A 26568-nucleotide genomic window follows, 5' to 3' on the forward strand; every position below is an offset into this window, starting at 1 on the left:
TTCAACCAAATTGGGATAAAACTCTGCCTTCTGGACCGTATTAGTCCATATCGGGCGAAAGATATATATGGTAGCTATATCTAAATCTGAACCGATTTCAATAAAATTTGGCACACTTGACTATAGTACTAATTGTTCTTCTTGTGCAAAATTTTAAGCAAATTAGGGTAAAACTCTGCCTTCTGGGGCCATATAAGTCCATATCGGGTGAAATATATATATGGGAGCTATATCTAAATCTGAACCGATTTCTTCCAAAATCAATGGGGATCTATTCTGAGCCTAAACACATACTTGTGCCAAATTTGAAGTCGATTGGACTAAAACTGCGACCTAGACTTTGAGTACAAAAATGTGTTCACGGACAGACGGACATCGCTATATCGACTCAAGAGCCAACCCTGAGCATTTTTGCCAAAGACACCATGTGTCTATCTCGTCTCCTTCTGGGTGTTGCAAACATATGCACTAACTTATAATACCCTGTTCCACAGTGTGGAGCAGGGTATAAATATATACGTTTATATAGGTACCACAATGGGAAATACTTTCTAAATTCTATGATTTAGTACAATCCTTACACTTACTAAATTGTAACAAATCGTTATATATTTTTAAATTAGTACATTTATATGATCTAAAATTGCAAAATATTTATTAAATTGTACAAGTTGGTACAATTTAGTAAGCTTTTCCCCCATAACTTATTTGTGGTGGATGGTAAATGAACTTGTTTTATTTTGTAAAAAAAAAAATGGTGCAGTATATGGACTTTTTTTGGAAATTCGTACATTTATATGTATACTAAAATGGTGCTATACACATAAAATAATAAATTGGGTTAATCTGAGTTGGAGGACCCTTGATTAAGTTCAAGCCCGGAAATCTTATATTCTCTTTTCCAAATCAAATATTCATCCCTAACATAATATACAGTACATTGTCAAGTTGGCGTAGCCTTTTCGTTTTGTTTCATTTTAGTGCTTGAGATTTTGTATCCTTTTGTTTCAATTTTTATTCTCACTTGAGTTAGTCAATATTTTGTAATTTCATCATTTTTATCCATTTTTGTTTTTCCGGTTGCTCTTGTCGCTTTGATGCTTTGTGGTAATTCCATTTTCTCGTTCTTGCTTTTTTTGTTTTTTTGTTTTCTTCAAAGGATTTTGTGTATTTGTGTCCATTCAAGCAATCACATAACAATGGTCATATGTTGAAATGTTCTTAAAAAAAAATCTAAAGAAACAAAGGATTCTATCTATTTGTTTTTTTTTCTTCTTCGTTTTGTTCATATCTGATCTCATTCCATTGTGTTACGCTTTACTTATTCTTCGACGAGTACTTCATTAAAGTGGCGAATGCGGGTTCGTGAAAGGTCCTTTCAAGGATGGTGTTAAAATTTTATTATATTTAATTAGACACTCCGAAGAGAGTGAGAGAAACTTTAAATGCAGCCCTATAGGACAAAAATAGGGAGAATTCATGAAATTAACTTTTTGACAAGAGCCAACAAGAGTTTTGTCACTAATTGACAGTCTGGAATAGAGTGATCAACGGACGACGTTTTAAGGTGAAACAATTGTTATACAAAACAAAAATGTTTATGCCGAATTGCAGACGATTTTTTTCGGTAAGTGATCAATATGAATATGGTTGATAAGTTATTTACATTAGTGGAGAGTTTTAACCATTTCGTGTAAAATATTGAGAACATTTTTGAACTAGCTCACTGAGAAAAATTACATTTGCAATTGCCTCATTAAAACTCCAAAGCGACGTATTGCCATTGGGAGCCACCGTGGTGCAATGGTTAGCATACCCGCCTTGCATACACAAGGTCGTGGGTTCGATTCCTGCTTCGACCGAACACCAAAAAGTTTTTCAGCGGTGGATTATCCAACCTCAGTATTGCTGGTGACATTTCTGAGGATTTCAAAGCTTCTCTAAGTGGTTTCACTGCAATGTGGAACGCCGTTCGGACTCGGCTATAAAAAGGAGGTCCCTTGTCATTGAGCTAAACATGGAATCGGGCAGCATTCAGTGATAAGAGAGAAGTTCACCAATGTGGTATCACAATGGACTGAATAGTCTAAGTGAGCCTGATACATCGGGCTGCCACCTAACCTAACCTAACCTAACCTATTGCCATTACTGAAGTTCAAATCCCATTGTTTCATTCTTTCGTCAATACCCACGTTTTAGTCCTAGAATTCTTATTTGCAGTAGAACAATACTGGAATGTAGTTCATGATTGTAGATCCTCAAATCGTTTTCAAAACTTCGAACAAAATATCATATAATGTTATTTTCTTTTTCAAAATAACAACAGAAAGTATATATCGATAGATCCGATTTCCCCATTTAATCGGATCTATCAAAATTTTTTTTTTTCGAAAAAAAAGTTGTAAATATTGTATTTCTAAAGAAAACTTTGTCAATATTTTACTTGTACTGAAACATTTTTTCAAAATTTATTGTTTTTACAAGAGGTCTGCACAATTCAATTTGTAAATGCAGAGTACACGTGTACTTGCTAAATGAGTACATCTATTTAAAAGAGTCGCAAAAGCCACGAGTAACTTCTTGTTGCTACTCTGATGTCTTCACTACCAACAAACACATATTCCTCTTTCTCTCTTATTGAAGTGTACTCAGAGTGATCACGTCGAGTATGTTGCGAGAACAAATCTTCATAGAGTACTCCATGTACCACGTGCAGTTTCAGAAATACAAGAAAACAGTTACTCTCCATAATATATGTTTTCGGATTGATATAAAGAACGGCAAACGTTAAGGTAAGTGTGTGACATACATACATATAAAATATGTGACATACATACATATCTATTATTAATAATAATGGAAAGTTTTGCTTCGCACATAACTGAGAAATACTTGTAGTACCACGTGAAGTGAAGAGAATCCATGTTGTACTTTTTCTCAAGTACTTACATTTTTATTGTTCCTTTTTTTCGGAACACATATTGTTTCGGATAAGTACTTGGTGGTATTTGACAAGCAAGTGTTCTCTTCACTTCACTACTTGCGCTCTGAGAGAAAGACAGTGTATGTACTATATTCGACAGCGAATTGCATACATGTAGTGAAAAGTTATTCGATGCAGACCTCTAGTTTTTACTTCTATAGAAACATTTTTTTCAAAATTTTATTTTTGTGAGATAAATTTGTCAAATTTTTAATTCTTTAGAGAATTTTGTCTAACTTTTATTTCTTTAGAAAATGTTATCAAAAATGCATTTCTATAGAAACTTTTGTCAAAAATTTATTTCTACAGAATTTTTTTCAACCTTATACTTCTATAGAAACATTTTTTCAAAAAAAATTTCTTTCGAGATAATTTTGTCAAAATTTTAATTCTTTATAGAATTTTTTTTAGAAAATGTTGTCGAAAATTTATTTCTATAGAAAAGTTTGTCAAGATTTTATTTCTACGAAAAATTTTGTCAAAATTTTATTTCTATAGAAAATTTTATCAAAATTTTATTTCCATCGAAACTTTTGTCAAAGATTTATTTCTATAGAAAATTTTGTCAAAATTTTATTTCTATAGGAAATTTTGTCAAAATTTTATTTCTATAGAAAATTGTGACAAAATGTTATTTCTATAGAAAATTTTGTCAACATTTTATTTCTATAAAAATTTTGTCAACATTTTATTTCTATAGAAAATTTTGTCAAAATTTTATTTTTTTCGAGATAATTTTGTCAACATTTTAATTCTTTATAGAATTTTGTCAAAATTTTATTTCTTTAGAAAATGTTGTCGAAAATTTATTTCTATAGAAAATTTTGTCAAGATTTTATTTCTATGGAAAATTTTGCCAAAATTTTATTTCTATAGAAAATTTTGTCAAAATTTTATTTCTATCGAAACTTTTGTCAACATTTTATTTTTTTTCGAGATAATTTTGTCAAAATTTTAATTCTTTATAGAATTTTGTCAAAATTTTTTTTTTTATTTTCTTTAGAAAATGTTGTCGAAAATTTATTTCTATAGAAAATTTTGTCAAGATTTTATTTCTACGAAAAATTTTGTCAAAATTTTATTTCTATAGAAAATTTTGTCAAAATTTTATTTCTATCGAAACTTTTGCCAAAATTTTATTTCTATAGAAAATTTTGTCAACATTTTATTTCTAAAGAAATTTTGTCAAAATTTTACTTCTATAGAAACATTTTTTTCAAAATTTAATTTTTTTTTTCGAGATAATTTTGTCAAAATTTTATTTCTTTAGAAAATGTTGTCGAAAATTTATTTCTATAGAAAATTTTGTCAAGATTTTATTTCTATGGAATGTTTTGTCAAAATTTTATTTCTATAGAAAATTTTGTCAAAATTTTATTTCTATAGAAAATTTTGTCAAAATTTTATTTCCATAGAAAATTTTGTTAACATTTTATTGTTTTTTTTTTTGAGATAATTTTGTCAAAATTTTAATTCTTTATAGAATTTTGTCAAAATTTTATTTCTTTAGAAAATGTTTTCGAAAATTTATTTCTATAGAAAATTTTGTCAAAATTTTATTTCTATGGAAAACTTTGTCAAAATTTTATTTCTATAGAAAATGTTGTCAAAATTTTATTTCCATAGAAAATTTTGTCAACATTTTATTTTTTTTTTTCGAGATAATTTTGTCAAAATTTTAATTCTTTATAGAATTTTGTCAACATTTTATTTCTTTAGAAAATGTTTTCGAAAATTTATTTCTATAGAAAATTTTGTCAAGATTTTATTTCTATGGAAAACTTTGTCAAAATTTTATTTCTATAGAAATTTTGTCAAAACATTATTTCTATCGAAACTTTTGTCAAAATTTTATTTCTAAAAAAATTTTGTCAAAATTTTACTTCTATAGAAACATTTTTTCAAATTTTTATTTCTTTAGAAAATGTTGTCGAAAATTTATTTCTATAGAACATTTTGTCAAGATTTTATTTCTATGGAAAATTTTGTCAAAATTTTATTTTTATAGAAAATATTGTCAAAATTTCATTTTCATAGAAAATTTTGTCAACATTTTATTTTTTTTCGAGATAATTTTGTCAAAATTTTAATTCTTTATAGAATTTTGTCAAAATTTTATTTCTTTAGAAAATGTTGTCGAAAATTTATTTCTATAGAAAATTTTCTCAAAATTTTATTTTTATAGAAAATTTTGTCAAAATTTTATTTCTATAGAAAATTTTGTCAAGATTTTATTTCCATAGAAAATTTTGTCAAAATTTTATTTCTATAGAAACATTTTTTCAAAAAAATTTTTTTTGTCGAGATAATTTTGTGAAAATTTTAATTCCTAATAGAATTTTGTCAAAATTTTATTTCTTTAGAAAATGTTGTCGAAATTTTATTTCTATAGAAAATTGTGACAAAATGTTATTTCTATAGAAAATTTTGTCAACATTTTATTTCTATAGAAAATTTTGTCAAGATTTTATTTCTATGGAAAATTTTGTCAAAATTTTATTTCTATAGAAAATTTTGTCAAAATTTTATTTCCATAGAAAATTTTGTCAAAATTTTATATCCATAGAAAATTTTGTCAAAATTTTATTTCTTTAGAGAATTTTGTCAAAATTTTATTTTTATAGAAAATCTGATCAAGATTTATTTTTTCCTATAGGAAATTTTTTAGAATTTTTGTAGAAATTTGTCAAAATTTCAGTTTCTATAGCAAATTTTCTAAAAAATTTATTTCTTTAGAAATTTTATGAAAATTTTTATTTCTATAGAAAATGTTCTCAAAATTTTATTTGTATAGAAAATGTTGTCAAAATTTTATTGCTATAGAAAATTTTGTCAAAACTTTATTTCTATAGAAAATTTTGTCAAAATTTTATTTCTATAGAAAATTTTGTCAAAATTTTATTTCTTTAGAGAATTTTGTCAAAATTTTATTTTTATAGAAAATCTTGTCAAAATTTATTTTTTCCTATAGGAAATTTTGTTAGGATTTAATTTTTTGGAAATTTTCTCAAAATTTTATTTCCTTCGAAATTTTGTGAAATTTTTATTTCTATAGAAAGTTTTGTCCAAAATTTTATTTCTATAGAAAATTTTATTTTTGGTTTCTTGTCTAAAATTTTATTTCTATAGAATAGTTTGTCCAAACGAAATTTTAATTAAAATAAATATTTTAATTAAAATAAATATTTTTATTAAAATAAATATTTTAATTAAAATAAAGTTTATAATCTTTGCTTCAAAAATTTGTTTTCATTAAAGATAGGACACAAATTTTGTAAATTTGCGTCCCTCCGTTAAAGTCACATGTCTTTGAACAAAGGCTAATTTTCCTTAAAGTGAAGAAAAATATTTTTGATTTAAAGAAATTGTCCTTAAATTAACTAAAATATTGAAACTTTAGATTTAAGATAAAAATGCTTCAAATATAGGCTAAGACTTATTTAGAGGATTTAGTGTGTTTGGTATAAAGTTTTTTTTGGGAATTAAAAAAGCATTTTTTACGTTGAAGTATCCGTCATAAATTGGATTTTTAAACTGGCATTTGTTTGTACATGAGTACCTTTATTAATAAACCTCGAAAAGAGAATGAAAATATTATAAATGAGATCTGTATCCTAATTTTAATTTTATTGGTCCTAGATTTAAAGCCAGATAGATCGCTAAAAAATGTCTTTATTTTAAAGAAGCCGCATCTTTAGCTTGGAATCAATACCAAACTCCTTAAGGGAAGGTCAAAATCTTTGGATTCATGTAAACATTTTTTTGAGTGTATAGAAAATTTTATCCAAAATTTTATTTCTATAGAAAATTTTGTCCAAAATTTTATTTCTATAGAAAAATTTTGTCAAAATTTAATTTCTATAGAAAATTTACATTTTATTTGCTATAGAAAATTTTGTCAACATATTATTGCTATTAAAAAATTGTAAAATGCCTCTTACTTGGAGAGGAATTATGTGCAAAATCTACCAAACCATCGAGAATTCTACCAAACAGTTAAAACTCGACCATTTTTGGTAGAATTCTACCAACTATGGCAACAGTGGTCACATTACTTCCATCTTATATAGAAATGTTATGAACGTGTTTAGTTTACAGAGACTTATAATTAATTATGGGTCCAAATGATAAAAACTAATATCTATTATCCCAAAAAAAAAAAAAAACAAAACAAAACAAAACAAAACATTCACATTCACACTATGTGAACAGGTGTAAAAGAAAATTTATGTCTGATTAATGTTGAGCAGAATTAAATTGCGTTTTGATTTTTATTGCCCTTGATTTGTGAAACCTACACTCACTGCAGCTCATCAATTGTAGAAGCACAACTACATTTGCATACATATTGTGGCATAGGGAATTTTGTTCTCTCTCTATCTCTTTCACTCTCTCACTAACACACATACATATATCAGCTACTCGTAAATAAAAATTTACCATTTGAAAGGACAAAAGCATTCCAATAGTAGTCCCCTTCTAAAGAGAATGTGGTATGCAATTCAAATGCTACAAACAAACACATCCTCCCTGTTATCCTTGCTCCAATTCCATCATTCAAAGAGGGGAAATTTTCCTATAGAGAGTAACTTATTGGTTGAGAAACCTATTCTCTTAAAATTGCTCTTTTATCTTTTTCGTTCATCAACTAAATGAATTTGCCTAATGTGATAAGAAAAAAAGACTCGCACAGAAAGAGATTTTGTTGTGGAATCTCTCTCTCTCTCTTTCAGTTTTTGCATATATATGTGATTTTGTTGTGCGCCATGAATGTGAACGGCATTGTGCCGCTACAATACAACTGGGTTTACATTTTGCCATGTGTCATTGACCTTTGAAATTGCATCTTGCTTGTGTTGTGTTATGGTTGTTTGCTGTTTGCGTCTCTGTTGGCTTTGATTATGTGGCGTTTTCTCAACTGTCATGATAAAATGTTCAACAATGGCAATGACAATAATGAAGTTTATAAGGCACACAAACAAGTCGATGAAGCTAAAGTTGTAAATTTGCTTACTCTCTTTTCTTATTGTCACTCTCCTTGAATCGTTTATAACCTTACCTTTGGGGGTTACCTTTGTATTTATATTCTCAGAAGATTTTCGTAAAGTGATTTTATGTGGGACTAAAATATGCCTAAGGGAATGATTGAGGCCCATGCAAGTAATTTTTTGTTTTATAATTTTTGATTCATATAATTAGTGTTCTAATTTTTTTTTATGAAGGGAGATCAAATGGATTTGGGTTGGTACACTTCAAAATATCGGTCACGGCCGAATATGACGGTACACTAACGCGAACAAAAAAAAAAATAAAACAATTATCTCTCAGAAAAAATTGCATCCTCATTTTCGAGAAAATTTTGAAGCAGAAGAAAGTATATTTTACCTACCCTGAAAAGAATATTTATCAAAAATAAATTTTAGGACACCATATGTATACAATATTGAGATCACAACAAATAAGAATAACCAAATGGTTCGCCATAGTTCTTATATAGCTATATATAATTATGGACCAATTGTTACATGGTTGCAGAGGCCATATAGTACACTCACAAAAATACTTGGACCCAAAGATTTTGACCTTGCCTTAAGGATTTTGGTATTGATTTCGAACCAAAGATGCGGCTTCTTTAACATAAAGAAAGTTTTTAGCAACATATTACATTTCCAAAATTTGTGTCCTAAATTTAATAAAATAAATTTGAAGCGAAGATTATAAACTTTATTTTAATTGAAATTTCAATATTTTAAAGAAATTTTGTCCTTAATATTTTGTATATAGCGCATCCTAAAATTTAGGTGTCGTAATCTTTTATATCACGTAAACTTTTTCAGTGTATCAAAACCAGATCTGATAAAATTTTCTCCTCCTCCGCAAGCCAAATCTGGGGGTCGGTTTATATAAGGGCTATACCTAAAAGCGGTCTGCTACGACTCAGAATTTCACCATTACCCAGAATATTTATACTTTATGGGGCCCATAAGCGTCGTAAGGCCTCTTTGGGGGAGGGCTTAGCCCCCTCCAGAAAAAAATTAGCCCCCCCTAGAATGTGGAAACCTATATATGATTTTCCATTATATATTGTTACTGTAGTATGGATAGGCGGGCTATAGCCCCCCTGGTTGAAAATGTCTAGATACGGCAATGATGGGGCCAGAGACCAATATTTCGATATGGTGGATGGTATAAATCTAAAACTATTTCTTAACTATTTCGACTTGGAGAATAGCAATAATTTTAATGCAAATTCCATGTCTGCTGAGAAATGGAGCGGAACAATTTTGTAATATTTTTTAGCATTTTCTTTTTTGTCCTTACCGTGTTTTTTCACAGAGTAAAATTCAGAAAATTTAAATTTATTGCAAAAACTGTGAAAACCAAAGGATTTTTCTAAATCACCTCAAAAAAACTCTCTTGAAGTGAAACTTCCAAAAATTTTTTACTGGGATGGGCACTGAAAAAAAATTACATCTAATTTCGTTCGAAAAAATATTCAATAGAAAATTTTTTGATTGAATTATTTTTTGATTGTAATAATTTAAATTCAATTAAGATATCAATTTAAAAAAAAAAATATATTGATAAATTTTTTTCTCTGTACATATTATACAGTTTAAATATGTCTACTTGAAATCTCTACAATAAACTCGATTTTTTCAGAGTTTTTGTATTTTTTATTGATGTTATCCTGTTGGGTATTTGGCGTTTTATTCTACTCCGGTCTTTTGGGTGTTGAGTTATTTATGTTTCTTTTGGTTTTTAATTTATGAAACTCGCGTGCATCTTATTATTAATTCACATAAAATTCCATTCTTCTTGTACTGTTGTCTTCCGAGTGATGGGTTTGCCTTCCTCCTTGACGGTTTGTCGGACTCATCAGCTTTTGTTATCTTCTGTTTGTTGTCTTTGATGCCAATGCAAGAAAAAAAAACAAAAGCTGAAAAGAATTGGGGGCAACTGAAGAAAAAAAAAGAAAAACAACAAAGAGGTTATAAATTTCTCCCCTGATACTATGGATGCTGCTTGAGTAGCTGCATAAGAAGCACCATCAGTTGTTGTTTTTTTTTTTTCTTCTTGCTTCTTTATCTTTGCGATAAGAGGCTTTGGGTAGGATCTGACGACCAACCGAACAAGGAATTACTTCCTCACATGTGGTATAGGGGAATTTTTCAGATATTTACAGAAAATATCATAAATGAAATAAATTGTATGAAGGAGCAAAGGAGAAGAAGCTCCAAGGATTTCATAACGAAGACTAGACTGTGTTTTTCAAATGTGTGTAGGTGGCACTTTGTGGTCAGGGAATTATATCTTTATGTAAAATATTTTACTTCAAGAAGTATTTCTAGTCTTTTTACCATTCACATAATTCTGCATTATTTTTCATCGTTCCATTAATATAAAGTTCATCGATGTGATCCTCTAATCTATCTACAAATAGTCGATTTGAATTGTAACTGGTTTATTCAGGACAAAGGCGGTCATCATTTTTCCAATAGATAGGACAGTTGGTCTAAATATTTATAGGATCATTACAAACTTCAACCACATCGAAAACGCCGATTCCCGAATTTACGCCATTTACATCGGCCGATTAAAATGTATCCGCCAATTCATTAAGAGAAATGAAAGTTGATAATAATTGTGATGTTATCCGAATCACAAAAAGTTGATTTAATACATATTTTTGTTTCAGAGTGAAAAATGACTTCACGAAGATATAAAGGGCGCCACCGAATTTGAAGATACCGACTGAAAACCACCCCGTTTAGGTACCACCCCGGTACCTCTTTCCGCATTACTTCGAGGTGGCTCCCTCCTCAGCCATTCGCCAGCTCGCCTGCTCTTTTTTCCTCGGTAGCCCTTGTTTCTTCCTTAAACGCTAGCCAAATCAAATTTCTTTGCCTTCAGTATTCGTTCGCAGTAACCGGACACTTTCCGCCAGCTATCCTACCGAGATATAATTTTTCCAATTCTATTTCATATCTCCATTTAAAATATTAGAAGAACGTTTGATTCTATCCCATTTAGCTTATATACAGTACATCGAGCATTCCTCTACTTGCTGATGCTAACCATTCCACCGTGGTGCGATTGTTAGCATGTCCGCCTTGCATACAAGAAGTCATTGGTTCAATTCCAGTTTCGAATCAACACCAAAAAGTTATTCAATGGTGGTTTAATCTCCCTCAGTAATACTGGCGACATTTTTTAGTGTACTGAAGGTTCTCAAAGCGATTTCACAGTAATGTCAAACACCGTTTGGACTCCTCTAAAAACGGAGGTTCCGTGTCATTAAACATCTAGTATTTCTTGGTTTGGACATGGTGATAGAGCAATGCCATTACCCACTCAGGAATCAGCTTGGTCTACACCCATAGAAAAAATCATAAACGGCATTTGTTTCATTTTGTTACCGTCCGTTCACAATTTTGGAACGTCATTTTTTTATTAGTGTACTTCCCCGTCCTGTATACTCTCGTAATAGGATAGGATTTCGCCGTTCGTAATTTTTGAAATTTCATCTTTCCTCTTCGAATTTTTTCTAAGGCAATAAAATTCCTGTACCAGTTTTCCTCACATACTGATTACAATGACGAAGAAGCGAAAGGACCGTGACGTATGTTAGAAATTCCTTCTCTTGCGTTGTTCACCGAAACGCAATGAGCAATCGTGTTCATATTTAATGTTTGTTGAATATCTCACACCTTTCCATTATCAGCAGATCCAATCGTGAGATTTCAGCAAGAGTTTTGAAATAATGATATGTCGCTTTACCTGACATAGCCTACATTCTCAACTGAGTTCCTTCTCCCGGATTCTCTAATTTAATATATTCGCATACGTTCATATATATGTTTATAGATCTATTGGGATCATATCCGCTATTACCTACACAAACGGAACTGACACCTCGCTGTTAACACAAGCTGCTGTTCTCTGGGTCGATATTAGCTTATTTGCCCTTCGTCAGGATGGTAATCTAATGTGTCCAAAACCTGTAAGGATGGGCCTCAAACCCCGCATCCAACGTCTTTCTTCTCTTTGGTAGTGGTCCTCCAGTGTTTGCCAAAGATAATCATGATGCCCTTTATGGTACCTACTATATACTCCATCGGTCCTCATGCCTTTTTCCGTTAGCATACTACATCAAGTTAGTGAAAGAATTTCCATATTGGCGTGGCTAGCTCTAAACTGTCAAACTTCAAACGTCGCTGGGCTTCTTCTACTGACCTTAGAGAAGCCATTCATATATGTTACACCATGACGTTCTAACTGACATTCCTCTCGCATCCATACAGAAATTTGCTTTCATCAAAATCTTTCTTCTCTCTCCTATGTTTGCCATTAGTCTGTTTAACTTTCTCGTGATCTTGGCAGCTTTCTCCGTAGAATATGCTATTTGTTTCGAGAAGATAAGCTTAGTATCCATTCTGATACCTGTTCACTATTCGGGATATATACTCCATATTCCCTCATCTCAGTTGGTACAAAAAAGCCGTAAAACCGAGGCCAATTAGAAAGGTTCCCTATCGTATAGCCATTCTTAGAATGTCGTCGTATCTGACATTCCTCTCAATGCTGCTATTCTTGGGACCGATATTGGCTTACTGACCTTTCCTGATAAAATCTTAGAGTAGCCAACTAAAAAAGTGCCTTCTGGCATATCAATTCTTAGAGTGCCGTCGCAACTGGTATTCCTCTCAACGCTACGATTCTCAAAACCGATATTGCCGTATGTCTATTTCGGCCGGAATACGACGCACGGTTGCCACTCGAGACAAAAATAATCTACCAAAATCTAGAGAAGATTTTAAAAAAATACTACCAAACAAAACAAAACCGTGGTGCAATGGTAAGCATGCCCGCCTTGCATACACAAGGTCGTGGATTCGATTCCTGCTACGACCGAACACCAAAAAGTTTTTCAGCGGTGGATTATCCCACCTCAGTAATGCTGGTGACATTTCTGAGGGTTTCAAAGCTTCTCTAAGTGTTTCACTGGAATGTGGAACGCCGTTCGGACTCGGTTATAAAAAGGAGGTCCCTTGTCATTGAGCTTAACATGGAATCGGGCAGCACTCAGTGATAAGAGAGAAGTTCACCACTTTGGTATCACAATGGACTGAATAGTCTAAGTGAGCCTGATACATCGGGCTGCCACATAACCTAACCTTACCTAAACAAAACAAAATTATTTTGTCACAATTTTATTTCTACAGAAAATTTTAACAAAATTGTATTTCTATATAAAATTTTGTCAAAATTTTATTTCTATAGAATATTTTGTCAAAATTTTATTTCCATATAAAATTTTGTCAAAATTTTATTTCCATATAAAATTTTGTCAAAATTGTATGTTCATATATATTTTGTCAAAATATTATTTCTATAGGAAATTTTGTCAAAATTTTATTTCGATAGAAAATTTTGTCAAAATTTTATTTCTATAGAAAATTTTGTCAAAATTTTATTTCTATAGAAAATTTTATCAAAATTTTATTTCTATAGAAAATTTTGTCAAAATTTTATTTCTACAAAAAGTTTTGTCAAAATTTTATTTCTTTAGAAAATTTTGTCACAATTTTATTTATATAGAAAATTTTGTCAAAGTTTTATTTCCATAGAAAATTTTGTCAAAATGTTATTTGCATAGAAAATTTTGTTAAAATAGTATTTGAATAGAAAATGTTGTCAACATTTTATTTCTATATAAAATTTTGTCAAAATTTTATTTCTATATAATATTTTATTTCTATAGAAATTTTTGTCAAAATTTTATTGCTCTAGGAAATTTTGTCAAAATTTTATTTCTATAGAAAATTTTGACAAAATTTTATTTCTATAGAAAATTTTGTTAAAATATTATTTCAATAGAAAATGTTGTCAAAATTTTATTTCTGCAAAAAATTTTGTCAAAATTTTATTTCTGCAAAAAATTTTGTCAAAATTTTATTTCTTTAGAAAATTTTGTCACAATTTTATTTATATAGAAAATTTTGTCAAAGTTTTATTTCCATAGAAAATTTTGTCAAAATGTTATTTGTATAGAAAATTTTGTCAACATTTTATTTCTAAAGCAAATTTTGTCAAAATTTTATTTCTATAGAAAATTTTGTCAAAATTTTATTTCTATAGAAAATTTTGTCAAAATTTTATTTCTATAGAAAATTTTGTCAAAATTTTATTTCTACAAAAAGTTTTGTCAAAATTTTATTTCTTTAGAAAATTTTGTCACAATTTTATTTATATAGAAAATTTTGTCAAAGTTTTATTTCCATAGAAAATTTTGTCAAAATGTTATTTGCATAGAAAATTTTGTTAAAATAGTATTTGAATAGAAAATGTTGTCAACATTTTATTTCTATATAAAATTTTGTCAAAATTTTATTTCTATATAAAATTTTATTTCTATAGAAATTTTTGTCAAAATTTTATTGCTCTAGGAAATTTTGTCAAAATTTTATTTCTATAGAAAATTTTGACAACATTTTATTTCTATAGAAAATTTTGACAAAATTTTATTTCTATAGAAAATTTTGTTAAAATATTATTTCAATAGAAAATGTTGTCAAAATTTTATTTCTGCAAAAAATTTTGTCAAAATTTTATTTCTCTAGAAAATTTTGTCACAATTTTATTTATATAGAAAATTTTGTCAAAGTTTTATTTCCATAGAAAATTTTGTCAAAATGTTATTTGTATAGAAAATTTTGTCAACATTTTATTTCTAAAGCAAATTTTGTCAAAATTTTATTTCTATAGAAAATTTTGTCAAAATTTTATTTCTATAGAAAATTTTGTCAAAATTTTATTTCTATAGAAAATTTTGTTAAAATATTATTTCAATAGAAAATGTTGTCAAAATTTTATTTCTACAAAAAAATTAGTCAAAATTGTATTTCTTTAGAAAAATTTTGTCACATTTTTATTTATTTAGAAAATTGTGCCAAAGTTTTATTTCCTTAGAAAATTTTGTCAAAATGTTATTTGTATAGAAAATTTTGTTAAAATAGTATTTGAATAGAAAATGTTGTCAAAATTTTATTTCTATAGAAAATTTTGTCAAAATAGTATTTCTATAGAGAATTTTGTCAAAATTTTATTTGTATAGAAAATTTTGTCCAAATTTTATTTCTAAACAAATTTTTCTCAAAATTTTATTTCTATAGAAAATTTTCTCAAAATTCTATTTCTAGAGAAAATTTTATCAAATTTTATTTTTATAGAAAATTTTGTTAAAAGTTTAATTCTATATTATTTTGCAAAATCTACCAAAACGAAAAAAAAATCTACCAACATCCAAACAATAAAGAATCTACCATTTTTGGTAGATTCTTTATTGTTTCTTTCTTTTTTTCTTTTCTTTTTTTCTTCTCCGTGGCTAGATCAAGTAAGAGCAAGTTCCTCGTCCTCAAATAAGAGCAAGTTCCTCAAATAAGAGCAAGTTCCACTTGATTCAAACGTCGCTTGATTCTACTGACCTTGCCTGTATAACCGCTGCAATATTGTCAAAATAGCTAACTGGCATAGATGGACGAAATTTAAACCTTTGGATTCTCGTTAAAATCCCTACGAAAAACAGTTTTTATGATCCTTCTCATATGATAATAGGTTTAAAGCGATGGTTTGAGTGTCTGAAATAATTTTTTCCAATAATGGTTGATATAAACAATTGCAAGTATTTATGAATAAGCTCTTAGACCTACTCGAGCAGGACCATTTTGAGCTCGACAATTTACTGAATAATAACTCTGCAGGATTCTCCACTTGACATTGATCCATATTAATTTCCTTTTTTGGATATTGAATAAAGTCACTCCAAAAATTGAACTCTTTACCATAACCATCACATTTCCAATCCCTAAGCGTTTCTCCCATATCCTTTTGAAAAAAAACCTTCAAATTGTCCCCCTTTTATTTCGTTGGAATTTAGCTATCACATTACATTTAATATTCGAAACGGTCTTCTTCCTTTTTTTGCTTTTTGAATAAAAACCTAATTAAGTAGCGCTACAGAGCACATGTTTTTTCGCTCCCCATCTTCTGATGTCGCATACAAAAGGGAAACTAAATCCCTGCTACGACTACGATCCAACACCAATTCACACAGAGTCAGACAGTTAGCAAAAACCCAAAAACACAAAGATGGTAAATTGGAAGATTTAGGGGATTCCGCCTCTAGATTTCATGCAACAAAGTTGCATGCAAAAACCAGCAAAAAACGAATAAATGTGGGAACAAATGAAGAAAGGCTAACGATGAAAAAACAAATCACTAAAAATAAAAGAAAGAACATTTGCTGTGGCACCGAACATAAAGTTGAATGAACGACTTAAGAGAAATAAAACAAGTAGAAACTAAAAAACATAATTCAAACACAAAAAGGAAACACAACTTTACCACGAAGAGGTATAGTTGTTGAAATATTAAAATTTTTAATTCACAAATGTATGGCTATGACAAAAGCAAACAAAATCCTTAAATTCCTTTTAGGACCCCTATACAGTGAAACCTATCATATTTGGACACTCCGAAAACCGGGCACCTCCCAAGAGTGCAAAGTTGTCTGAGGACGTTTGCTATATTAATGCATTAAAATTAACCTCATAAATTATCCGAAAAGTGAAGGTCAGATTTCATCGAAATTCACGACGCAGTGGCACGTTTGTCACGGTTAGTAGAATTCTACCACAAATGGTAGATGTTTACAGTTTATTGTTTGGTAGAATTCTTGTTGTTTCGGTAGATTTTGCACAATATTCCTCTTCAATTAAGAGGTACTTCACAAATTTTCTCTAGAAATAAAATTTTGGCAAAATGTCCTATACAAAAAAATTACACGAAATTTCCTATTTAAATAAGATTTCGACAAAATTTTCTTTAGAAATAAAATTTTGACAAAAATTTGTATAGAAATAAAATTTTGACAAAATTTTCTATAGAAATAAAATATTGACAAAATTTTCTACATATATAAAATTTTGACAAAATTTCCTATAGACATATAATTTTGAAAAAATTTTCTATAGAAATTAAATTTTCACAAAATTGTGACAAGATTTTCTTTATAAATAAAATTATGACAAAATTTTCTATAGAAAAATGTTATATAGAAATAAAATTTGGACAAGATTTTCTATAGGAATAAAATTTTGACAAAATGTCCTATAAAAAAAAATTTACACGAAATTTCCTATTGAAATAAGATTTCGACAAAATTTTCTTTAGAAATAAAATTTTGACAAAAATTTGTATAGAAATAAAATTTTGACAAAATGTTCTATAGAAATAAAATAATGACAAAATTTTCTACAGATATAAAATTTTGACAAAATTTCCTATAGAAATATAATTTTGAAAAAATTTTCTCTAGAAATAAAATTTCGACAAATTTTTTTTTAGAAATAAAATTTTGACAAAATTTTCTATAGAAAAATGTTATATAGAAATAAAATTTGGGCAAGATTTTCTATAGAAATAAAATTTTGACAAAATATCCTATAGAAAAAAATTTACACGAAATTTCCTATTGAAATAAGATTTCGACAAAATTTTCTTTAGAAATAAAATTTTGACAAAAATTTGTATAGAAATAAAATTTTGATAAAATGTTCTATAGAAATAAAATATTGACAACATTTTCTGCGGATATAAAATTTTGACAAAATTTCCTATAGAAATATAATTTTGAAAAAATTTTCTCTAGAAATAAAATTTTGACAAAATTTCCTATAGAAAATAAATGTAGACAAAGTTTCCCATGGAAATAAGATTTTGACAAAATTTTCTTTAGAAATAAAATTTTGACAAAATTTTGTGTAGAAATAAAATTTTGACAAAATTTTCTATAGAAATAAAATTTTGACAAAATTTTCTATAGAAATATAATTTCGACAAAATTTTCTATAGAAATAAAAATTTGACAAAATTTTCGATAGAAATAAAAATTTGATAAAATTTTCTATAGATTTGTTAGAACTTAAGCGCCGCCTGTAATTGTTATTGTAGCAGCTTGGAGATGCTGATGTGATAATCCTAAAGTTGATGCTGAGTTCGTCCGGCTTAATCGCAGCCGAAACTCTTTTTACATCATTATTTTATTATCCGGATTTAGAGTAACCGCTTTGTTAATGGATGAATAGGAATGGGTGTTGAATTTTGCCACTATTCCCCACTAGTGGCATTGCTGGTTTTAGCTTCTTGTTAGTCTTGTTTTTATACCCAATAATAAGTTTGTCATTCCGTTTGTAACACATCGAAATACCGATGACCGGCTATATGAAGTATATATATTCTTGATAAGGCAGAAATTCTAAGACCACATAACCATGTCCGTAAGTCGGTGTGTCTGTTGTAGTCACGCTACAGCCTTCAATAATGGTGATATCGTCCTGAAATTTGCCACAGATTCATTTTTTGCTTGCAGGCAGGTCACGTTTCATGATGGGCTATATCCAGGTCCAGGTTTCGATGTAGTCCCCATAGAAACCGAAATCCTGATTAAGGGTCTTGGCTTCTAGAAACCGTAGTTTTTATGCAATTTGTCTGAAATTTAGGACCATAAAAGGTGTGTCGAAAATGGTGAGTATCGGTCCATGTTTTGATATAGCCCCCCATATTGACCGATCTACCAATTTTATTTTTTGGGCTCTAGAATCCTTGGTTTTTATCTAATTTGCCTGAAATTGGAAATCTAAAGGTATTTTAGGACCCTGAAATTTTATATATCTATTATCAAATAATCCGCTACGACGAAGAGTTTTCAAAGGAATCTATTATATTTGATTCATTGATGGTGGGTATTTAAGATTTGGTCCTTCCGAACATACTGCTGAATATACTTGTTTCTGTATACACATGGCCCGCTCGTATTCATCGACCCGAAAAATGTTCGACACAAACAGTATTGAAGTCCTGAGCAAACAAACATTTCTGCCATGGACATTCCAACAGGACTCAGCACATGTAAACTAAGAATGGTTTAAAAAGGAGGTTCCTCAATCCCTGTCTACTTCACAATGTCCATCAAAATCTCGAAATCTTAATCAATTGGACTTTTACGACTGTGGCATTTTGACTCTCCAAAATGGCAAAAAGGCTCTCTAAAGGTTGGCACTGAAAAATACAAAAGTGTCGATCATGTGAAGACGGCGCTTTGACTGGACTCAAATGATGAGCTCCTTCTGTGTAACGTCTGGCTAGGCTGTCCATTACATCTCTTTTAAAGAGAACATGTTCTCTTTTTGTGTTCGTATCTTTTTGTTCACTCTCTTTTTTTGGTGCCGTATTTTTATGTCCAACAGTGTACTCTATTTCAAAAAAATCCTAGATTGATGAAATTTTATTTATTTAGTAGAAATTCGCCACAATTGTTCGCCACCAATTGTTTACTGGGTTAAATCTGTTGACAAATTAAAGGCCGGAACACAATTGCGACGGTTCGACGTACGGCGTAAAAATTTGAAATAGATGTAATTGAACGTACTACGTAAATACGCCAATACGTTGTCGCCGTCAATTTATTTTGTTTATTTTTTAAGAAAATGTGATTATTTTTGTTTTTTATTATTTTATTATATATTTATTTCGTTGTTTCTATCATTAGAAACTATTATTATTATACCCACCACCATAGGATGGGGGGTATATTAACTTTGTCATTCCGTTTGTAACACATCGAAATATTGCTCTAAGACCCCATAAAGTATATATATTCTGGGTCGTGGTGAAATTCTGAGTCGATCTGAGCATGTCCGTCCGTCCGTCCGTCCGTCCGTCCGTCTGTTGAAATCACGCTAACTTCCGAACGAAACAAGCTATCGACTTGAAACTTGGCACAAGTAGTTGTTATACCCACCACCATAGGATGGGGGGTATATTAACTTTGTCATTCCGTTTGTAACACATCGAAATATTGCTCTAAGACCCCATAAAGTATATATATTCTGGGTCGTGGTGAAATTCTGAGTCGATCTGAGCATGTCCGTCCGTCCGTCCGTCCGTCCGTCCGTCCGTCCGTCTGTTGAAATCACGCTAACTTCCGAACGAAACAAGCTATCGACTTGAAACTTGGCACAAGTAGTTGTTATTGATGTAGGTCGGATGGTATTGCAAATGGGCCATATCGGTCCACTTTTACGTATAGCCCCCATATAAACGGACCCCAAAATTTGGCTTGCGAGGCCTCTAAGAGAAGCAAATTTCATCCGATCCGGCTGAAATTTGGTACATGGTGTTAGTATATGGTCTCTAACAACCATTCAAAAATTGGTCCACATCGGTCCATAATTATATATAGCCCCCATATAAACCGATCCCCCGATTTGGCTTGCGAGGCCTCTAAGAGAAGCAAATTTCATCCGATCCGGCTTAAATTTGGTACATGGTGTTAGTATATGGTCTCTAACAACCATGCAAAAATTGGTCGACATCGGTCCATAATTATATATAGCCCCCATATAAACCGATCCCCCGATTTGGCTTGCGAGGCCTCTAAGAGAAGCAAATTTCATCCGATCCGGCTTAAATTTGCTACATGGTGTTAGTATATGGTCTCTAACAACCATGCAAAAATTGGTCGACATCGGTCCATAATTATATATAGCCCCCATATAAACCGATCCCCCGATTTGGCTTGCGAGGCCTCTAAGAGAAGCAAATTTCATCCGATCCGGCTGAAATTTGCTACATGGTGTAAGTATATGGTCTCTAACAACCATGCAAAAATTGGTCGACATCGGTGCATAATTATATATAGCCCCCATATAAACCGATCCCCCGATTTGGCTTGCGAAGCCTCTAAGAGAAGCAAATTTCATCCGATCCGGCTGAAATTTGCTACATGGTGTTAGTATATGGTCTCTAACAACCATGCAAAAATTGGTCGACATCGGTCCATAATTATATATAGCCCCCATATAAACCGATCCCCCAATTTGGCTTGCGAGGCCGCTAAGAGAAGCAAATTTCATCCGATCCGGCTGAAATTTTGTACGTGATGTTAGAATATGGTCTTTAGCAACCATGCAAAAATTGGTCCACATCGGTTCATAATTATATATAGCCCCCATATAAACCGATCACCAGATTTGACCTCCGGAACCTCTTGGAAGACCAAAATTCATCTGATTCAGTTGAAATTTGGTATGTGGTGTTAATATATGGCCTCAGACTCCCATGCAAAAATTGGTCGATATCGGTCCATAATTATATATAGGCCCCATATAAACCGATCCCCAGATGTGACCTCCAGAGCCCCTTGGAAGAGCAAAATTCTTGCCATTCGGTTGAAATTTGGTACGTGATGTTAGTATATGGTATCCAACAACCGTGCAGGAATTGGTTCCTATCAGTCCATAATTATATATAGCTCCCATATAAACCGATCCCCAGATTTGACCTCCGGTGCCTTTTGGAGAAGCAAAATTCATCCGTTCTGCTTGAAATTTGGTACGTGGTGGTAGTATATGATATTTAACAACCATGCCAAAAGTGGTCCATATCAGTCCATAATCGTACATAGCCCCATATAAACCGATCCCGTGATTTGGTTTTGGAACCTCTTGGAGAAGCAAATTTCATCCGAGTGAGTTGAAATTTGGTACATTGTGCTAGTATATGGTCGTTAACAACCATGCCTAACTAGGTCCATATCGGTCTATAGTTATATATGGCCCTCAGATAAATCGATCCCCAATCACACAAAAATTGGTCCATATCAAGTTCATAATTGTATATAGCCCCCATATAAGCGACCCCCATATTTCAATTCTGGCTTTCTACGTACAAAAATTCCATATCGATTCGTAATTATTTGTAGACTTAACTATACATAACTTTTTTGTCTAATATATAACATGTATGGACTAAATCACAGTCTTTCGTAGAAGTTTCTACGCAATCCATGGTGGTGGGTGCATAAGATTCGGCCTGGCCGAACTTGCGGCCGTAAGTACTTGTTTTCATTTTAACATCAATAAAATTATTGATTATTTAATAAAGTTTTTTTTATTGTAAACTCTTTTTTAGTTAAAATGTTCTCTTTTTTTAAAGCGAAAGTTCTCTTTTGAAAATTATCCATATGGAAACCCTACGTTGTAAATTCAAACAAATCTACACTGATTCTAAAATTTGATGTTACAATGAAATGTTGTTGCTTTACTTGGTTGCATTACATATCAGCCACCCCGTATGTATTGCAAACCAAAAAAGAAATAGTTTCGAATACATTTGCTTCCTCGCAAAAATTTAAATTTCACGTTTATGGAATGCCTACCTCAACAAACCAAACAATAGATTTGTAGGTACATAATAATGTACATGCTCGTACATAGTACATACAAACATACTCGGGCACAAACAAATCTCTGAGAACAGAAGCGAGATATAACATACTATAGAGATGAATGTTTGCAAAAAACAAAAACGAAAATTCATGATAATGGAGCCGCATTATAATTTTGGAAATTGATAGCAGAATTTCGAAAGAATTATATTACCAAAAACAAAAATATAAATATCACGGATACAAGTCATTGTACCTCAGTGGTGGGATATTATGTAAAGTTTTTTTTTTAGTCACGGAAGCTAAAGTAACATACAACGGAAATACAAACAAAAGCAGTGAGACATTTTTATGACAGTCTCGTTAAAAACTCCCAAAAAACGCGCACACACACTCGCACTCTCAAACAATGCGAGAGAACATCGTCATAGTTGCTACAAATGCGTCTACTGTTGCTGCTACAACTACGACACCACTAACGAATGACTATTGATGTTGTTGTTACAGTGGCATAGTAGCTAATTTTTTCCTTTCTTTTTTGTTTTACGAGAACACTAAACTCGAGTCAGGCCCCTCTTTGCATGGCAGACCATGACCCACACCAACTTTTTGCACATGGAACATAAAAACACATCATCAACCTCCTCTATTTTTTTTTATGTGCAACACATTTGTGTTTCTTACCCGCCGTCGTTGCTATTGTTTTGTTTTGTTCATGTTTTTGGTGTCTTTCAGTTTTACGCTCTCAGTTCACCCATCGCGTTATTGAGGTTCACATTTGCGTGAAAAGGCAGCCTACGATAGTCTGCATATTCTATACAGAGAATGCCACGTTAGTCGCGACGTTTAGCAAATACATGAATACATACATACGCAAGCGTTTTGGTGTGTGCGTATAACCTTTGCAAGGAAATAAAGCCAAAGCTATGATGATAATGTTTGAGGGTCGAAAAATAAAGTTTGGAAATTTAGGAACTTCCCACTTTTAAATTCAAATTATATACTTTAAAGTAAAAAATGTTTTCTTAATTTCAAAAAAAAAAACTTTAAACCAAAAATACAACCTAAGAAAATATTGAAACTTTTTTTAACTTTATCCAAAGATTCAACAACGAAAAACTGCTATACTCCGTATAAAAAACGTTAGCGCGGAATAAATGCGAAATCTTTGTTTTATGCATTTTCAGACACATATTTATTCAATCCTGGACTTTTCGCACGAAAAAATAGGCAGGCATATTATTTCGCATAAATATGTGAACATCCCTGGGTTTGAAACCCTATTTAACGAAACGAACTTAGAACTAAGCATAAATCAGAATATTTGATTTATACACTGAAAAAAATATTGTCGTGAGACCAAAGATTTCATGTCTTTAAAATACGAATGCGTTTTTTGCTTAGAATAGAAGACGCATTTCTCTGATATAAAGCTTTTCCCTTGTCCCAAACACGATGAACTTTTCTATAAAGTAGTGTTTTTTTCCTTATAATTAAGTGATTCGAATAAAAAATGGGTATCTTAAAATGAAAGAAAATTTAGTTTGACTAAGGTCAACTTGTCTTTAATAATTGTGAAAAATTCTTCAAAATTAAAGAAATTGTCTTTAAATTTGTTGTATTTTTGTATCTGGACAACAAAGCAAAAACGCGAGGAGACTTTTTCAACACTTTAATTTAAAGACGATTTTTAATTGAGACATAGCATAATTTCTACTTGAAGTCGAGTCTGAATTTGAAAATTGAAGTTGTCGTTAAAACGGTTTTAAAGGACTTTAATTGCACATGAAGAAAAAAAAACGGAAAAAACGAATAAATAAAAATTTGCGGCCTAGAATCAAGTACGCAAAACTTAAATTTAAAAGAGAATTCTGTCTTAAGAGTATCCTTACTTCAATTCTCCGCTTCTTTGGCTCGGAATCAATACCAAACCGGGTATGCTTTTTTTTAGTGTAGCTATTGTATTTTGAAATTCAATATAAAGTTGCTACAATAATTTTGTGAAAATCTCGGTTAGAAGATATAAATGAAATGGAAATGTGATCATATGATTGGTCGTACAACCAATCTCTTAACCATTTTGGTTAGGTTAGGTTATGTGGCAGCCCGATGTATCAGGCTCACTTAGACTATTCAGTCCATTGTGATACCACATTGGTGAACTTCTCTTTTATCACTGAGTGCTGCCCGATTCCATGTTAAGCTCAATGAGAAGGGACCTCCTTTTTATAGCCGAGTCCGAACGGCGTTCCACATTACTTAGAGAAGCTTTGAAACCCTCAGAAATGTCACCAGCATTACTGAGGTGGGATAATCCACCGCTGAAAAACTTTTTGGTGTTCGGTCGAAGCAGGAATCGAACCCACGACCTTGTGTATTCAAGGCGGGCATGCTAACCATTGCACCACGGTGCCTCCCAAACCATTTGATTTTATAATAAACAATTGTACACCGCCGAATATCGGCTTAGTCGGCGCCGGAGGTAAAAATTTAGTGGTTTGGCTTCACGGATCGACTACGTTTGTTATTATACTAAAATTATTTGCTTAAATCAAATATGCTTTTCTTTACTTTAAATACAATTTGCCTTACTTGAAAGACTTTAATGGATGGATGCAAATGTAAATGTAAAGAAAAAATTTAAGATTATAAATTTTCTTTTAATAAAAAATATGTTTGTCATGAAGTAAAGAGCTTTTGCTAATTATTCTGAAATGAAGTCGAGGATTCTTAAAACTAATTATATTTTGAGAATCATCTCTACTTTAAATGTAGATTTTAATTTGTTTTTAAATGTAGATTTTAATTTGTTTAATTAAGCAAAATAAACAATTACATTTTTAATTGCTAAATTTTTAAAATTCAATTAAGTGGTTTTGGTCGTTTGGAAAATGATAAATTTAGTTATACTAATTCAACCAATATATGAATTTTTGTATGTTATTAATGAAACATGAACTGAGTAACGTTGCAAACAAAATTTTGGTTATCATTTTAGTTTACAATGCAATTTGTAGAGCCTTGAAATATGGCGTAATCAAAATGACGAATAAGGATAACTTTCCAAGGTTAAGTATTGTTTTCTTAAACCAAAAATGTTTTTTTTTTATCCAAATCAAGAAAATTCTGCTTTACCTCAAATTATAAAGCTAAAAGCAAATTTTAAAACCTTAATATTTTATAAATCCTAACATTATATTTTAAAGGAATTTATTTTTATCTATTTTATAATATTTTAATATCTTAAAATATTATTTATTTTTATTTCAGATGTTAATTTCAACGTCTAGTGATACGAAGAAATTGGGTTAATTGGTTGGATTTCTAAATCTAAATATGGTATGTTCATAAATTTTTAAAATATTCTCTATAACCAAAGTTTTTTTAGTTAAGAGTAACCCTTAAATACAATAACTTTACATAAATAAAATAATAATATTAATATTGGGACTAGGCATGCCAGATTTTGAAGAGGCAAAAAGAGTACATAAAAAAAAAAGAGCACACGGCTAAACTCTAACTTAATACCCACCTTTAGTGAAAACTAAATCAGTATTACAGATTTCATTATAACTTGATGGGGAATAGCTCAAAACAAATTTCCACAAAGTTTGTATCGCTTAATGTGGATTATTAAAAAAAAATTAATCATGAAAAAAATGAGCACACTTTTTCAAATAAAATAAAAACATTTAATTCCATAATTTATTTAAACATAAAAAGGTTCATAACATACTCGTATACATAAAATAAACCACTTTCAACTCAAGCTAATTTTCTTACAATACTTTGTAAGTCAATTGTTTGGTGTTTTTAGGAAAAATGTTATTGAAAGAAGTTTGTTTACATTTAGAACAGAGTACAAAGTGAAGAAGCAACATCGGCGTGCTCTTCTTCGACTCTGATATATAAAGTAAAACACTATTTAATTACAAAATAACGGCGTAGGAAAATCGCGTAATGTGACATTTACGTATGTTCAGTTTATTTTTACCATTTATTGAATCGCGTTGGAGTAATATTTGTTGTGATGCATACAAAGAGCACAAAAAGATTACTTAACTAAAAATAGAGCACTTTTGCGTGCTCTTTTGGCCTATCTTGTTTTAAGAGCACATTTTGTAAAAAAAGAGCACATGTGCTCTTTAAAAGAGCAAGTATGGCAATCCTAATTGGGACCTACCATGTTGAATCGTTAGCATTCCTTCTTTAAGGTCGATACTTTGCTAAGTTTTCGAGTTCAATCAAAATTAGGGCTGTTTTCTTTTAGCACTGGATGCAACATTTGTATGGA

At 30.5% G+C, this 26568-nt stretch overlaps 1 long non-coding RNA gene across 1 annotated transcript in view; it reads left to right on the forward strand.

Annotated features, from left to right (window-relative positions):
* Positions 1 to 25611, forward strand: part of LOC142226320 (uncharacterized) — a 173341-nt gene extending 147730 nt beyond the window's left edge. Inside the window, exon 5 of the long non-coding RNA XR_012719654.1 lies at positions 25545 to 25611. This is a non-coding gene — a long non-coding RNA (uncharacterized LOC142226320). The remainder of the gene's footprint in view (positions 1 to 25544) is intronic.
* Positions 25612 to 26568: the final 957 nt, after the last annotated feature.

Source organism: Haematobia irritans, chromosome 2 (assembly GCF_050003625.1).
Source record: "Haematobia irritans isolate KBUSLIRL chromosome 2, ASM5000362v1, whole genome shotgun sequence".
NCBI lineage: Eukaryota > Metazoa > Arthropoda > Insecta > Diptera > Muscidae > Haematobia > Haematobia irritans.